Source organism: Coturnix japonica, chromosome 2 (genome assembly GCF_054131305.1).
Source record: "Coturnix japonica strain WE chromosome 2, WE-NBRP24, whole genome shotgun sequence".
NCBI classification, from domain to species: domain Eukaryota; kingdom Metazoa; phylum Chordata; class Aves; order Galliformes; family Phasianidae; genus Coturnix; species Coturnix japonica.
In genome coordinates, this window is record NC_140664.1 from 3,171,883 (window position 1) to 3,186,959 (window position 15,077).

General features: G+C 44.2%; 1 long non-coding RNA gene across 2 annotated transcripts in view; it reads right to left on the reverse strand.

Annotated features, from left to right (window-relative positions):
- LOC107310580 (uncharacterized) overlaps positions 1–10,635 on the reverse strand; it is a 137,172-nt gene extending 126,537 nt beyond the window's left edge. For both annotated transcript variants that reach the window (XR_014942379.1, XR_001553644.3), the window contains exon 1: positions 10,358–10,635. This is a non-coding gene — a long non-coding RNA (uncharacterized LOC107310580). The remainder of the gene's footprint in view (positions 1–10,357) is intronic.
- Positions 10,636–15,077: the final 4,442 nt, after the last annotated feature.

Genomic DNA, 15,077 nt, shown 5'->3' on the forward strand with positions numbered 1-15,077 from the left:
GGACATGCTATTTCAGAATGAATAATACAGCTCTGTTTTAATAGCCATTAAACAGACAGACTCAATAAAAGAGCGAAAATCCCTAAGAGATTTCAGCTGACAATGAACATCCCACTGAATATAGCCAAGAGTTACACTGATGTTGCCACTGCGCTGAAGTCTATGCAATTAGTAGTTCTCTGCACTCCTTTTTGGCAGTGAGTTTAGCCAATCCCAAATGTTCATAGTGAGTTAAAAGTTACTGCAACACCCCACAGCCAAAAACTTTGCTCAGGCTCTCATATCCTGCAGCATTCTTAATCATTAATTACCTGTATATGATGCTGGTTCCCAGAAGAATGGCCTTTCCTATTAGCTGAGCAATATTTTAACCTCATTTCTTTTTTTTTTTTTTTTTTGTTTACAGCAGACTTCACGATGACCACTGTGTTCTCCATTCTGTATCTGTGCAGTTAGATGCTTCTGCCTCATTCCACCCTGCATGTCTCCTGCCTATAGCTCACTCTGCTTTTCCTAGCCTAGTTCTCCACTGATCTGAAGCCACCCTACATTCCAGTTTCACGGACATGGTGGTGATGGGTTGACAGTTGGACTAAATCATGGAATCATAGAACATCCAGAGTTGGAATGGACTCATAAGGATCACCAAGTCCAACTCCTAATGATCTTAGAGGTCTTTTTCATTCCTAAAGTTTCTGATTTTATAATCCTCCAGTGACATCTTCAGTCCTTCCTGACTGTTCTGCAGTTCAAAAAGCCTCCTCTGTAGTCATTCATCCACCCTGTAGAAGCATGCTAAATCTTCACCTTCCTCTCTTGGAGGCCACTTTAACAAGCATGAGTCATGTGCTTTAGATATCTGAGGAGAATATCAGTGATGAAAGCCTTGCTGGAGCCAAGACAAGTGGCATTTGCTCTCTCCTTTCCAGAAAGACTCCCACAGAAATAATTCAATGGCTCTGAAATTTTCTTCTGACAAGACACATTTTTGTGGTACTTAATATATATTTGCAAAGAGGACATTTTACTGCTTGTCCCAGCCCTTGCTTCTTCTTTGTAGGACTGCATATGTTATGGAATATTGGCATAGGATGCCCAAGGATGTGTTGGAGTCACCATTCCTGGAGGTGTTCAAGAAAAGGGGAGATGTGGCACTGAGGGACGTGGTTTAGTGGGCATGGTGAGGATGGATCAGCAACTGGACTGGATGATCTTAAAGGTCTTTTCCAACCTTAATGATCTGATGATTCTATAATCCTGTCTCCTTTATTTCACCTATTGGCTCTGTTAATCCCATTTTACTGTGGTTGTATACTTTGTCTTAATGGCATTCTGTATCTTGATCTCTGATGCTCAGCATGAAACAGTCCTGATACTAGGAAAAAAAAAAAAAAAAAAAAACCACCATACAAAATCCTGTGTGAAACTATGCTAAATTTTACCACTGTCTCCATTAAGCACTGGGGTCTCAGTCCATCAGACCCTAAGAAAACGTTAGGTACACAAGTACAAGGTACACAACTTCACTACTGGCCACATAGTTTTTTGTTCTGGCCCATAACATTGTCAAATCTAAATGTTTTCACTCATGGGTTAAAAAAATACTTAGTGATGCTTATCTATTCCAGGGAAATAGAACTGATAATTTGATTCAGACCTGTGAAGTGGATTCACATATGACAAATATCTTCCAAGTCTCAAAAGAAAAATACATGAGCCAAACAAGGGAAACGGTTTCATACTAAATTAGGGGAGATTCAGATTGGATATAAGAAAAAAAAGTGTTTCACAATAAGGATAGTGAAGCATTGGAACACATTACCCAAGAGCTGGTGGATGCCCTAACACTGGAGACAATCGGGCAGGCTGGATGGGGCTCTGAGCAACCTGATCTACCTGTAGATGTTCCTGTTCATTGCAGGGGAGTTGGACTAGATGTCCTCTGAAGGTCCTTTCCAACTCAAACAATTCTATGATTCTATGAAACCTTGGCTTCATGTTCCCTAGCCAGGGTCATACTCTTGTTCTCTTGGGAGACCTGTGCTAAGCTGGCATCAAGGGGATTTCAAACACACTCGACTGAAGCACTGACATTTAAAAGCTGGCTCCCTAGGGCCCTTATATAACCCAAGGAGAGGCAGAACATCACTCCTGGAGCTTCTTTAGGGATCTCTAAGATAGCAAGCACGAATGCCAGCTTCCCTGGTATTGTTTCTTTTTTTTTTTTTCTCCACTGCTTTGGGGCAAATTGCTCTCAGTCACGACAAGAAGGAATCAAAGCTTGCATTCCACCCACTGCTCAGCTCTTCTGCAGAGAGATAAAATTCATCCCAAAGTCAGTCCCTCAGTGCCAGAAAATGGAAAGGATCCAATGCAAACAGCAGGACAGATCAGCCAGCCAGCACCAGCCCTCTCTGTCCATCCACATTCCCTCCAAAATGAAATGTAAGCAACTCCCAGAGGTCTCTCCTGCTCTTAGCATGTCTTTACAATTATAAATTATCCCAAGACTATCTCTGTCCCCTGTGCTGCTGTATTTACCTCCTCTGTGTTTGCTGGGGGGATTAATTGCTGCTGCATTGGCTGCACTGCAGAATAAAAGCTTGGGACATAACAAAATCCTAATTACCACCATCATTCACTGGTAGCAAGAGGTGATAAATTTAAAGCCAAATATGTGAAGAAACGTTTTTTTCTTTTAACAGTCCACAAATCTGCAATTAACCAGCATGGAGCACTGCTGGGAAGGGCATCAAGACAAATAGGACCAGCCACTCAAAAGACCCACAGAAAGAAGGGCTATTAGAGTTGCACTGGGTAGGACAGCAATGCCCAAGGCATCATCCAGATACTTCTTGCTTTTACCACATCCCAGCATGATGTCTGACAGTGCCTGGCTGCAGCATCCATCTTAACCCTGATATCTTCCTGCCCCATGCAGTCAGATGGTCTGTATAACTAATGGGGCATCACCAAGATGAGAGAGGCTACAGAGGTGCCAGTTTATGTGATTCTGCACTTGAAAGAGGACAATCCCTACATTCAACCTCCTTCTCTGGTGTAATGCATGTTCCACATGAAGTGTGAAGGCAGTAATGTCAGAAAGGAGCTCAATGGAATTATCATAGACTCATCATTCTCCCTGATAGGACAAAGGGAAATAGTTTCAAATTAGAATGGGAGATTTAGAGTAGATATAAGTAAAAAGTGTTTTACAGTAAGGATAGTGAGGCACTGAAACTTGTTGCCCAGAGATGTGGTGGATGCCCCATCCCTGGAGAAGTTAAAGGGCTGGATGGGGCTCTGAAGCACCCTGATCTAGCCATAGGTGTTTCTGTCCATTGCATGGGAGCTGAACTAGATGTTCTTTAAAAGTCCCTTCTAATTCAAATGATTCCATCATTTGATCATCAGTCATCAACAGAAAATCTTCTGGTTTGCAGAATTTACCCTCATCATCCTCATCCATGATGGGAACAAGCAGTAAATACATTTCTCACCATCTCTAGGCTGGAGCACAGTAAAGCTCCATGGGATTTCTGGAAGCTTCTGGACACCAGAATTGCTGTCATTCTGGTGCTATGGGACTGCCATGCACCCAGAAATGTGGACCCAGAGGCTCAGATGAGATACTAGAAGAGCTCTACAGCCCTGAGTGGGCCTGGGCTGGAAATCTGAGAAGCTTTCTCATGAGATTTCCCCTCTCCCTCCTGGTTCTGTTCAAGCTGGAAACACCATGAGAATTACTTTCCTCCTCACATTTCAGCAGTTTTGCTTCCGGGCCTGGGCTAAACAAGGAAGTGCAGAGGCGTGGGAACTGAAGGGAGACACAAACATATGAGAGCATGGGCTGAGCTGCTCCAAATCTCTGTATGCAATTCATTGCTTCCATGGTGGCAGTTCTGCCAAAGTAACTTCTCCATCTGGATGGTACCTTCAGATGGAGATGGTTTTGTCAGACTTCCCTGTAGGCCAGATTGCATTCAGACAACAAAGCAGCCCCAAAAATAGCTTCTCAAATTGTACCAGTGCCAAATGCTTTGTTCATACTCACATCCAGAATTTTGATGCATTTTGAAGACATATCAGCCCACGGACTGCAGAGCACATGGACATGAAGACCAAACCTCCAGAGAACCTCCTTCACTGCCTAACATGAGACACAGTAAAGAGCTTAATTTCTTGACTTAGTATCTCAGAACTCCAAAACCAGGGAGCATTTCAGGTGAGTAAAGTTAAGCTTCCAATGTAGAGAACCACAAACTATTGGCAGTTCAGGAAGGGGTTGACCTTCTCTTCCAGAATCCAGATTATTTCACTGTCATTTGTCTTCAGCACCCACAAACCAAACAAGGTGTGCTCACAGAAGCACGTATGGTATGTAGGGATGAATAATGATCTTCTCATCCCTTACGTATGTCAGGATAAAGTTCAGCCATCACCACAGGCTAACACATAATGTAGGTTTAGGCCAAACACGCAGTATCTCAAAGCTACAAAGAATGAGGAAATGGGAAGGAGCTGTTCCCACCCCAACTGACTTGCAATTTAAGGCATTGCTCTTTCCCACAAGCTGCCACCAGATTGGCATGAAAATCTCTTTAGGATTAGGAGGATCTGTTCAGTAGCTCAAAGGTTAATTGGAGCAACACCAGAGTTACAAGTAGAAAGACAGGGACAACTTGTCAGTAGGACAAGAAGTAATGGCCTTAAGTTGTGCCACGGGAGGTTCAGTTTGAATATTAGGAAACATTTCTTCCCAGAAAGAGTAGTATTGCATTGGAACAGGCTGTCCAGGTAAGTGTGGTGATACTGTTCCTGCAGGTGTTACAAGGGTAGATGTGGCACTGAGGGACATGGTTTAGTGGACATGGTAGTGACGGGTTGGACTAGATGAACTTAGTGTTCTTTTCCAGCCTTAGTGGTTCTGTGATGAACTTATAGCATTAAGGTCATGGAGCTCCTGAGCACAACGCTCTGGAGCATTTACCAATATTTACTTACTGCTTTACTAATAGCTACTATAGCATGGTTTCTCTGTGTTCTTAGCTCACACAAGGTCCAATGGTCCTCCCTCTCTGCCTGTTAGAAGAAGCAAGAGAGGTAGAGACATGGCCACGAGCCATCCTGTGACTCTGATCTTTTCCAGCTCCCTCCTATCTGCCCTTCCTAAGGTATTTTTCCCCATCACAGTCTGGCACATCTATTTCATATCTGAAATTCAGGGGATTGTCACATATCTCAGGGAATGAGAAACAGATTCCCACTGGGTAAGGCAGGTCCCAGAGCAGTGTGGCGTCAATGGCATGTCCTTGAAGTTCAGAGGAGAAGGACCCAGCTGCTTATTAAAGCTACTTCTCAGCTGGTGATTTCTAGGGATAACCTAACCAGGGAATTCTAGGGAAAACTTCAGAAAAAAAGGTTCAGCAATGCACTGTGAGAATAAAATGCCCCAGCCTTGCAGCTCACCAGGAGGCAACGCTGCTCATAACACAATAAACCACATGTTCCACTGGACACAGATTCAAAACCTGAGGAAACACACAGGAAAGTCTCTATGCCCTTTTATCAAAATGGTCTCTCTTTCATGGATGGGCATTAGAAACCTGGTCACAGCCTCCTGTGCTGGGGTGAAATATACAATGTCTCCATGTCTACCTTTCAGCCCCATTTCTCCACAGTTCTAGGATTTCCTTACATTACTGATACTTTACCCCTCAGTACTTCTATTAATTCAGAGATGCCTTGTCTTGGAGAACAGGAAAGAGCAAGATGGAAGAACAAGGTAAGGACACAGCTGCTCCTCCAGAAGACAAGCACATGCTCAGTGGCCACCTTGATCATACGTGGCATAGTCCTGCCAGTAATGGATCAGAAATGAATCAACAGAACAGTGCTTCACCTTTACACTGCAAGGAAAAAGAGTCAGGGATGAGGGTAAGTCATGACATCAGAACTGCATCACTCAACGTGGTCAGTGTGTCATTGCACTGTGCGACTGACCACTTGAGTCACACCAGTGGAATTCATCTCACTTAAATTTATACACCTAAAATGCAGACTTGTATGCCTGGCCATGCAACTTCATCTTATTTTATAGCCTGTGATTCATCTGACCTCTCTCAGATGCTGCTACAGACTGAATCACACTCTCGTTCCTCTTATTTCTCTGCATCGGAAATAAAGAGAGCCAACAACGACTGGTTCATCTGAAGTCAGACAGCTCTCTGTCAGATGCTGAAATAAGAGCAAAGGAATCCCACTCTGGGCATTGTCATTTCTCCCTAATTGAAGGGCTTAAAACTTTCAAAGCAGGAGGACAATGACAGTTGGATTTGCGGTTGGGTTTTTCATGCCAACATTCAGACATCGTTACTCGCCTGCCAGCTTGCTCAGCTTAATTCATGGGAATGTCTAGAAACAGGAACCCCTGGAGCACAGCAAAAAACGAGCCCAGCTCTGGCATTTGTGTGAGCAACTAGTTCTTTGTTATTTGAGCAATCCAAGCATTGTGCAGCAAATACATGCACCAGACGGACTGCAAAGAAAGACCCACAAGCATACCTCCATATAGAAGTTTATCTGCAGCATTCCAGGTGCAAGGGCACAGTAGCCAGCAAAGAGCATGGGGCTTGTTTGTAGAGCTTAGAATGTGTAAGAAATCAGCTGCCAGAGTTCAAGAAGTGCTTGGGTATTGATCTCAGACACAGAGTCTGAATTTGGGCTGGTCCTGTGTGGAATCAGGAGTTGGACTCAATGATTCTTGTGGGTACCTTCCAACTCAGAATATTCTATGACTTATGATTCTATGATTCTATGAGTAAGGTGCAAATTCTGTAGAGGACAGGAGTTTGCTGGAAGTGGGAGTGATAGGAAAACAACACGAGTATGTAAAATTATTCATCAGTACACAGAGGTTGGATCCCTGGGGATATGAGGTTTCCCACTTCCTTAGGAGATGGATCAGAGGAGGTTCAGGTTGGATATTAGGAAAACATTCTTCTCAGAAAGAGTGGTGAGGCACTGAGACAGGCTGCCAAGGGAAGTGGTGCAGTCACCATCCCTGGAGGTGTTCAGGAAGCATGGAAATGTGGCATTTAGGGACATGCTTTAGTAGTATGGTAGTCATGTTTGATGATTGGACTTGATGCTCTTAGAGGTCCTTCCCAACTTTAAAGATTCTATAGATCACATATGACTATAAATTAGGGCATTATCTTTCCTCTTCCTGCACTGAGAAGTGTTGCTAGCAGAGCAAGGAGGAAAGGAAAAGACTTGGGCTGTGCCCACAGGCTGCACTCAGACCCCATGGGGCTACAGCAGAGCACTGCAGAAGGAAGTCTCCTGGCAAGGTTGTATAGCAGCTGTCTGCAGAAATGAATCCAGGAGCAGCATCCTCCTGGGATGGGCCAGGAGGATCTTGTGTTGACTGACTGCCCTTCCTGAGTTTGGAAGGAAATTAATCTCCCACCATGAGCTCCAGTTTATTTTTACATTGCAAGTTGGCCCAAAGGGGAAAAAAAAGAAAAAAAAAAAATCATAAAAAAAAAATCTATTCCCTAAAAGGAATCACAAATTTCACAGCAAACTAAGGAGATTAGTCAAATCTCTGTGACCGTCAGCAGTCACACTTAGGTCAAAGCCTGGCATAACTCAGTCTCTGTGAGAATAGAGGAGTGGTTCAGACTGCCCAGCTCTGCAAGCCTCTCTGACAGGTCCCTCTTGCAGTATCTGGAGGGAAATATCCCTTTTGCTGCCCTGGAGAGGAGAGGCAGTCAGCCTGTCCTGGAGTGCAGACAGCAAAAGGGAACGTTATCTCTTGCAGATACCAGAGTGAGACCTTCCAAGCTGGGAAGCAGGAGGGGGACCAATTTCCCAGGCTAGGAGACATCAAAGGCTGTGTGAAACCTTCTGAAAATGCTCACCCTGAATTTCTCATGGCTGGTTGGGCATGTGGGATAACTCTCCATAGGGTCAGGGAAATGGAGAAAGTAAGAGCTGTTGGGTTCTGATTCACCTCTTGCTCTATGGGAGAAAACAAAGAGAATTTAGTTCAGTAGCTATAATTAAATATGCCACCCGTAGGTTTGATTTTGCACAGAAGCCAGCTCAGGTTAGCTAACCGAGGGCCCTTTTTGGATGAAGTCATTTCCATGCCCTGACTAACACATCTGTGCTGTTGGGCTCACAAGACATCAGCCTTCTGAACCACACATCAGATTTCATCCTGGAGATCAGTAACACTCAGGAGCTATTGTACATTGCAATGCTCATATCAAGAAGAGAGATGCTGGAGAAGGAAACCAAGGACAATTTCTTTGATTGCTCTAAGGAGAAATAGGCCTTTCAGCTCATGATCAGTGATTTAAAAAGAACTGTAAACCTTTAGCTCCGAGGAATGAGCTCCCTGATAGAAACTGAAGCGACAGTCTCCTTCCCTGTTATATGAACACAGACAGTGTTGTTTTAAACTGTATCATGAAGCCAAATAGGATGGGAAAGCCCATGGTGCCTGCCTTCTACAGCAGAGAGGCCAGAAGCTTTTTGCAATTGTTTCCCTTTCCCTGATAGAGTTGCTGGTGTGGTTTTGAGATGAAATCAGCATTTTCTGCAATTCTTAGCTCTCCTCACAGGGCAGCTTGGTCTCTAGTCTGTCATTTGAACCCTTTCAGTAGTAGCAGCCCTGAGGTTTCCAAAATTATGAGTCAAGCATGGGGAAATCCTTACACTGATTTAGAAACAAGAAGATTAAAAACAAAACATCAAAAGAAAAACCAAAGATGGGAACTTTCAAGTTGTTTCTGATCTTTGAGCCTTTAATGTTGAGAGTGGAACAGTCTCATTGTGGTGTTTCTGGTCACCATCACACCTGCAATTCCAGATGCAGTTTCTATTCTACATTTTCAGCCCTTGGTATTTGCTTCTGACCCAGTGAGAGCTTTCCTGCTGGAAAAAGGAAAGACCAGTGAAGATGATTTCAGCGTCACTGATGTCAAAGCACAGCATGCATACAGAAGAAGACAGTCAGGTCCTGTTTCTAACAGCAGACATTGTGGAGGGCCCTGAAAGACCTCTCTGATCAGGTTCCCAGAGTGATTAGTACTGATAGAGCAAGCAGGAAGATATGCCACTCCCAGAAAGTTTACATCTACGAGGCAGAACACAAAAGGAAAAACGTGGCCCTTGCCTCTACAAGTGGAAAAAGCAGATCCATAAGGATGGAGTAAGCTGAGATCCACCACCACTGGTCTGTGGGATGGTCAGAACAACAGAGCTGGAGCATCAGAGTTGCACAGTTGACTCAAACATGGGCATGCTCTGCCCGCACCCAGAGCACCTCTTACTCCCAAGGGTCAGAGCAATGCTTGCGCAGCACCACAGCCAACCACCGAAGCCAGTCAGACCTGCTCTGTCCAGCCCCAAAATATCTCTTCTCTTGGTCCCTTGCAAGGTCATGTTGCTCCAAGCTCAAGTTTGCAGCCCTGTGCCTATAATCCACACAAAGAGGACACGAGCTCTGCGCTGTTTGACCAATTGATTGCCACTTGTTTCCAGGAATGCTGTTAAAGTGCCTCACAAAGTGCATGGTTTTGGTATTTGTTTCTGCTGCAGATGGTCTCTTCCAGTCCAAAATGCTCACGATCCTATGATAAAAGCTTACTTTGATCTTTTTTTCAAGAAGTGAGAACTTAGAGGAATGACTGAGGAACCTGCAATGGCCTGACCTCAGAGACAGAAATGCAAAAGTGGAAACGCAAGTGAGAAAAGCAAAATCTTCAAAATCTTTGATTCAGATGGAGGGTCAAAATCAAAGTTGTGCCTACTTGGCTGATCAGCCTACATCAAGGCTGACTTTGGTTCTGGATCCACAGAAAAAATCATAGAATGGCTTACATGGGAGGGGAACTGAAAGACCATCTGGTTCTACTCCTCTGCCATGGGCAGGGTTGCCAGCCACTAGATCAGGCTGCCCAGGATCCCATCCAACCTGGTCTTGAATGCCTCCAGGGATAATAATAATAATAATAATACAATATTATTCCAACCTCAAAGTGCTGCTATTATTATATATTATTATACAATATTGAGATGACCAAAAGCATGAGTTGGACTTTGCACCCCAGTGGGTTCAGAGGTTGCATGACCTTTTGAATCTGATGATCTCACCAGTCTGATATTTGTTCTCATGCACTTCTCCACACTCCGTTCCATCTCCCTCCCCCCTCCACCCACCAAAAAAACCCCAACCCTAACTAGAAACACACATTTCAAAGTAACATTTTCCAGACCACGTTGCAAAAGGTAAAGTGGGACAAACTTTTTCAGCACAGCTTTGGCAGAACCTCCTTGCTCTTACCTGGCCCCATGTTGTCTGTGCCCCGACAGATTCCTCCAGCAATCTCCAGCTCCTGTCGACTTCGCCTTTTTGTGGTGTTTGCTTCTTTGTCCTTCTTAAATAAACCATTGGCAGTTACTATGGTAACACGCCTCATTCTTTCTCCCTCCTCCCTAAAAAGTCTACTTCTATTTAACAGGCTTTTAAAAAGACTATTTATACTTTCTTTTGTTATCCTGCCCCTGCTCCCTTGCAGCCAGACAAGGGCAGGCAGGGAGAAGTGCATGCACGAGCTGATGTTACTAATAATGGCTATAAACACCAGAACGAGCCACGGGGATCTAAGCTGTGACCTTCATCAAGAGATGTTCTGCGTCCCAGATGAACAAAAAGAAAACCTGAGCCATGGCACACAGTGAAGAGTGGCTGGAAAGGGCCATCCCCACCTTTCACAAAGGGCCATGAATCCCCAGTAAAGCATCATGTGAAAAGCAGTCATGCTGTCACTGCAGGCAGCTTCCACCTTTCATCCATCCTCAATGTCAGACGTGTGTCTGCTCTGCTGGTAATTGGATAAAAAGAAGAGCCGTGCTCCTTTTTGTTTCCTGTGAGAAAGACAGGCTGCCTTCTTCTCTCTGCTTTTTCATCTTAAATCTCAGGGCCATTAGCAAGTGTCAGGGTTTACGTCCTTAAGGCTCGTTATATTATTTCAACGTGCAGATTGCAATTTATCTTAACCCTTAGCTAAAGCAGTAGGTGTCTGAATTTTTACCATGGCAGCTTTTCCCCTATTGTTTCTCAGGCATTTCTTTTAATACAAAGCAATGTGTCTGAAACAATCTCCATTGAGAGGTATCGCTTGCATCAGGCTGGTGCCAGAAACCACACGTTTTTTGGTCATCCTTAGGGTGTTCCAGGAAACATACTGTCGACAGAGCTCAATTTTTCAGTAGGAAAAGCAAGCAGAAGAAAGACTCTCCAGCCCTTCCCTTTTTCCCTCCACAAAAAGATAGCTTTCAAGGTCTCTTTATTGATGAAGCATGACCCCAAAAATCATTAATCCGTTCTTTTTCTTGCTCGTGATTTCCGGATAGCACTAGAAAGAGAGATGCTCTCAGTGACACTCCAGAAAGGGTTAAGATATCTAAAACTTCAGCCTCAATAAGCAGCTAGCAAAAGTGTCCTGTCCCCAGGGTAGGATCAGTGTATGAGAATTTGCTCAGATCATGTAATGTTTGTAACTTGATTTCCTGCCGGAAAGCTTCAGTGGGTGGAGTTTCTGCTGAACCAGACAGAACTAGAGTTATTTCCTTCTCCAGATTGCTTGTGCATGTCCAGTCAAGCTCGACTGAATTAATAGCAACCGGCTCATTTCCCCCACACACCCCTTCCCATTCACTTTTTGCAGTGGAGGTGCGGGAAATATGTGATAATCTTTCTGCCTGAGGATGTGGGATGGTCCTGCAAACTTGGCCAAGTCCCCTTCTTTCTCTGTACCTCTTAACCAGGTCTTCTTGAATTCTGGAGAAAGGATGTCCTCATGACCAGCTTGCTGCCCTACTGATTTCCTACATGACCTTGGGAAAGTCATTTAACCTCTGTTCTGTAAAATGTGGAAAGGAAACCAGTGGGAGGCTTGGCCTCCCTGATGCCAGCACCAGCATCAAAGCAGGACCCACCAGGACTAAAAGAAGGAATTTCTCCAGTTTAAGCTTTAAAAAGTCACTATATATTTCCTGGAACAGTGGTAGAACAGTGGTCCTGGTCACAGAGGCGCTTCTGCAAGAAAAATACAGCTCCCATGCTCCCAGCTGCAAACTGATGCATCCATCCCCTGCCTCCACACTCCAGGAACCATGAGTTTCCTTTGTATCCATCACTGAGCACAACCAAGGCTTCTTCAGAAGGCCAGATTCTGCTCCAGGTGCTCTATTTTTTACCAAAGTTCTGGACTTCACCACACCTACCGCCAATGTGGTCTAAGCTAAACTACAGTAAAATGCTTTTGTCTGTATCAAGAGCATCCACAATGGGATGAGCACATGCCCTGCCAAGTGAGATCCTACAGATCCTGTAGGAGAATTAAAAGCCAGGGCCAGGTTTCTATGCCATGTACAGCTCCAGGACTCTGTTGGCTTTGAATGGTACAAGGTCAAGTTATTTGGCATTCAATATCCCAAGCTGGAAGGGATCCATAAGGATCACAAAGTCCAACTCATGGCTCTACACAAGACCACCCAAAAATCAAGATCATAAAATGAAGATGGACAAATTCCTTTACCCCAGTCAGCATTCAGCAGTACATTTTGCAAACCTTTCCAAGTTGCCCTAACCAAAAGATTGTTGTTGTTGTTCGTTTGCTGTTGGTTTTTTTTGCGCAGATACCAAGAAAGAAACTCCTCCAAGGCAGAGAGACATTTCCGAGCTCCATTTTTCTCACCCTCTTCCAGTCGCTGTCTCCATCAGCCTGGGGCACACCCTGTCCCTTCCACACCGATAGTATCGTGCCCTTAGGATGTGTCTGCTTTCCCAGGTAGAGCTTGTTACACAGAATAGTCCTTTCCGTAGGGGTGGCTAAGTCTGGATGCCTGGGTATGAGACAGAAAGTAGGCACTGCTGTTTATCATACAAAGAAAAGTACACAAGCTTGTCCTTTAATAAGGGAAAGGCTATGTTGATAGGTTGGTAACTTTGAGCAGTGAGAAGGGCCAAGTTTTCCAACTGAAAGATGAAATGGGGTACAGATGGAGCAACCAGCTGCCCCTCAGCAACATCCTTAAATCAAAGGACTGCTGCATCATCTGGATTAAAAACAAAAAGGACAAAATTTGAGCACTATTGCATGTAGCATCACTAGAAAGATTGCCACCAAGCTACAGAACTCAGATTTGTATCAACTTCTAATACTCTTTCCCTACCTCCTTTCTGATTGCTGGCTTACTGGCATGGGAATGCATGTGTATGGCTTAGTTTTTTTAATTGCAATCAATTTGCAGACCACCTTCTGACATGTTGGAGACCACCAATAGAGCAGGGACCACATGGGAAGAAGCCCTGCCCTGGGAGGCCCATCCTGCCTTCCCTCATGTGATTAAAATACCATTCCACACTGCAGTGTCTGCAAACATTTAACCAAGTTCTCAGACCAAATGAAAAACCCTGGACTATGCCATGTGCATCAGCAAGCAGGACTGAGCCTGAGCTGCACTGGATGGCAGAGAGGAGGCTATCTAGCCATCAGCAATGATCCCTGCATAGCTTCTCACATCTCTGCTACATGCAAATGCAACTTAACACCAAGACCCAGCTCCTTCTGTTCTGTAGCCTTAATCAGCTATTAATACCCACAGAATCTATGATGTATGCAAAGAAGGTTTTGATGAGTGTGGGAAAGAGAAAGGCATTAACACGTATGAGTGAGCTTCAGTTTCACTCATGTGCTGAATGCAGCTCAATTAGTCAGTTCCTTCAAGTGAAGGTCCAGCTTCAGGTGTTGGTCCAGCTATTAAATGACTCTTCATGAACAGGTAAATGCTCAACTTTCAGCATCTCCTGGAGGAAAAGCCCACTTAATTTAAATAAAAACAAACCAACACGATAACACCTAAATTTTAACCAGAACTTTTGCATATGTGTATATATACTCCAGCTTTCTTAGCTCTCCCAGAAAGAAGTACTCAGTAGACACTGCACAGCAAGCTGGAGAAACCCAGGTTGTTTGTAATGCAGGTGAACATGATGCCTGTCTACTAACTGGAAACCTCATTCAGATGTGCAAATCCCAGTGGAATGGCATGTCTAAACTGCTCCACCAAAGGAGTAGAAAAGGACCTTGTGTGCTTGGTGGAGAACTTGTTCACATCAAACAATTAGTAGATGAGAAGGAGAAATCGGTGTTGAAACATTAAAACTGACATATCAGGAATCCATGTTTCACATCCTACCCTGGAGGAGTTGTTTCTCCTGTAACCTTTCCAAACTGGAATTATCATGTTTCTGCTGCCTTCCTCTGACACAGCAGCTATGAGAATCATTCTCTGCAAGTGGCAAAAGAGAGCTATTTTTTTTTCCATCATTGATGTGTTGCACTGCCCTGACACAAAGAAAGCTTTTGCATTCAGCTGAAATGAAAATGACAGAAGGACCACAGAAAAAAATGATTACAGAAACTCAGACAAAGCAGGTGCACGGGTGCTGTTACCATCCTTTCAGTAAACATGGTGGTTGCACGGACTTGATACAAGCAGGTGTTCAAGCTGTAATACAAGCACTGCCACAAGCACACATTAAAACACAGCCAGGCTTTCCACTAACTCTAAGGCAGATACAGTCCCCTGGGATTAGCATCCACACAGAGGTTACAGTCCTCCCACATTGCTTTTCAGTGCATTATGCTGGAAACTGTGCTCAAGGATGCTAACATTCACAGGAGATTGTCGATATTTCTGCTGCAAATCCATTCAAATTCAGGAAATTACAGCTAACGTGAAGCCTATTTGATCCTCTTAAGGCAGTGACCTGATTGCAGAAACATTTCTCAGTCTGTTTTTCTAAAATATAGAGAAGTGAGTTGGCTGAAGATGAATACAGGCTTGCCAAGAGACCTGAAGGTGTTCCTCATATCAGTTTTTAATGCCTCCATTTCCCCTTCAGCTTAGAGAGGACAAATGCTCACCCACCAGAGAGCAGAAGCGAAACCTAATCCTTTGCCCAAGGAGGTTGTGGATGCCTGGAGGCATTC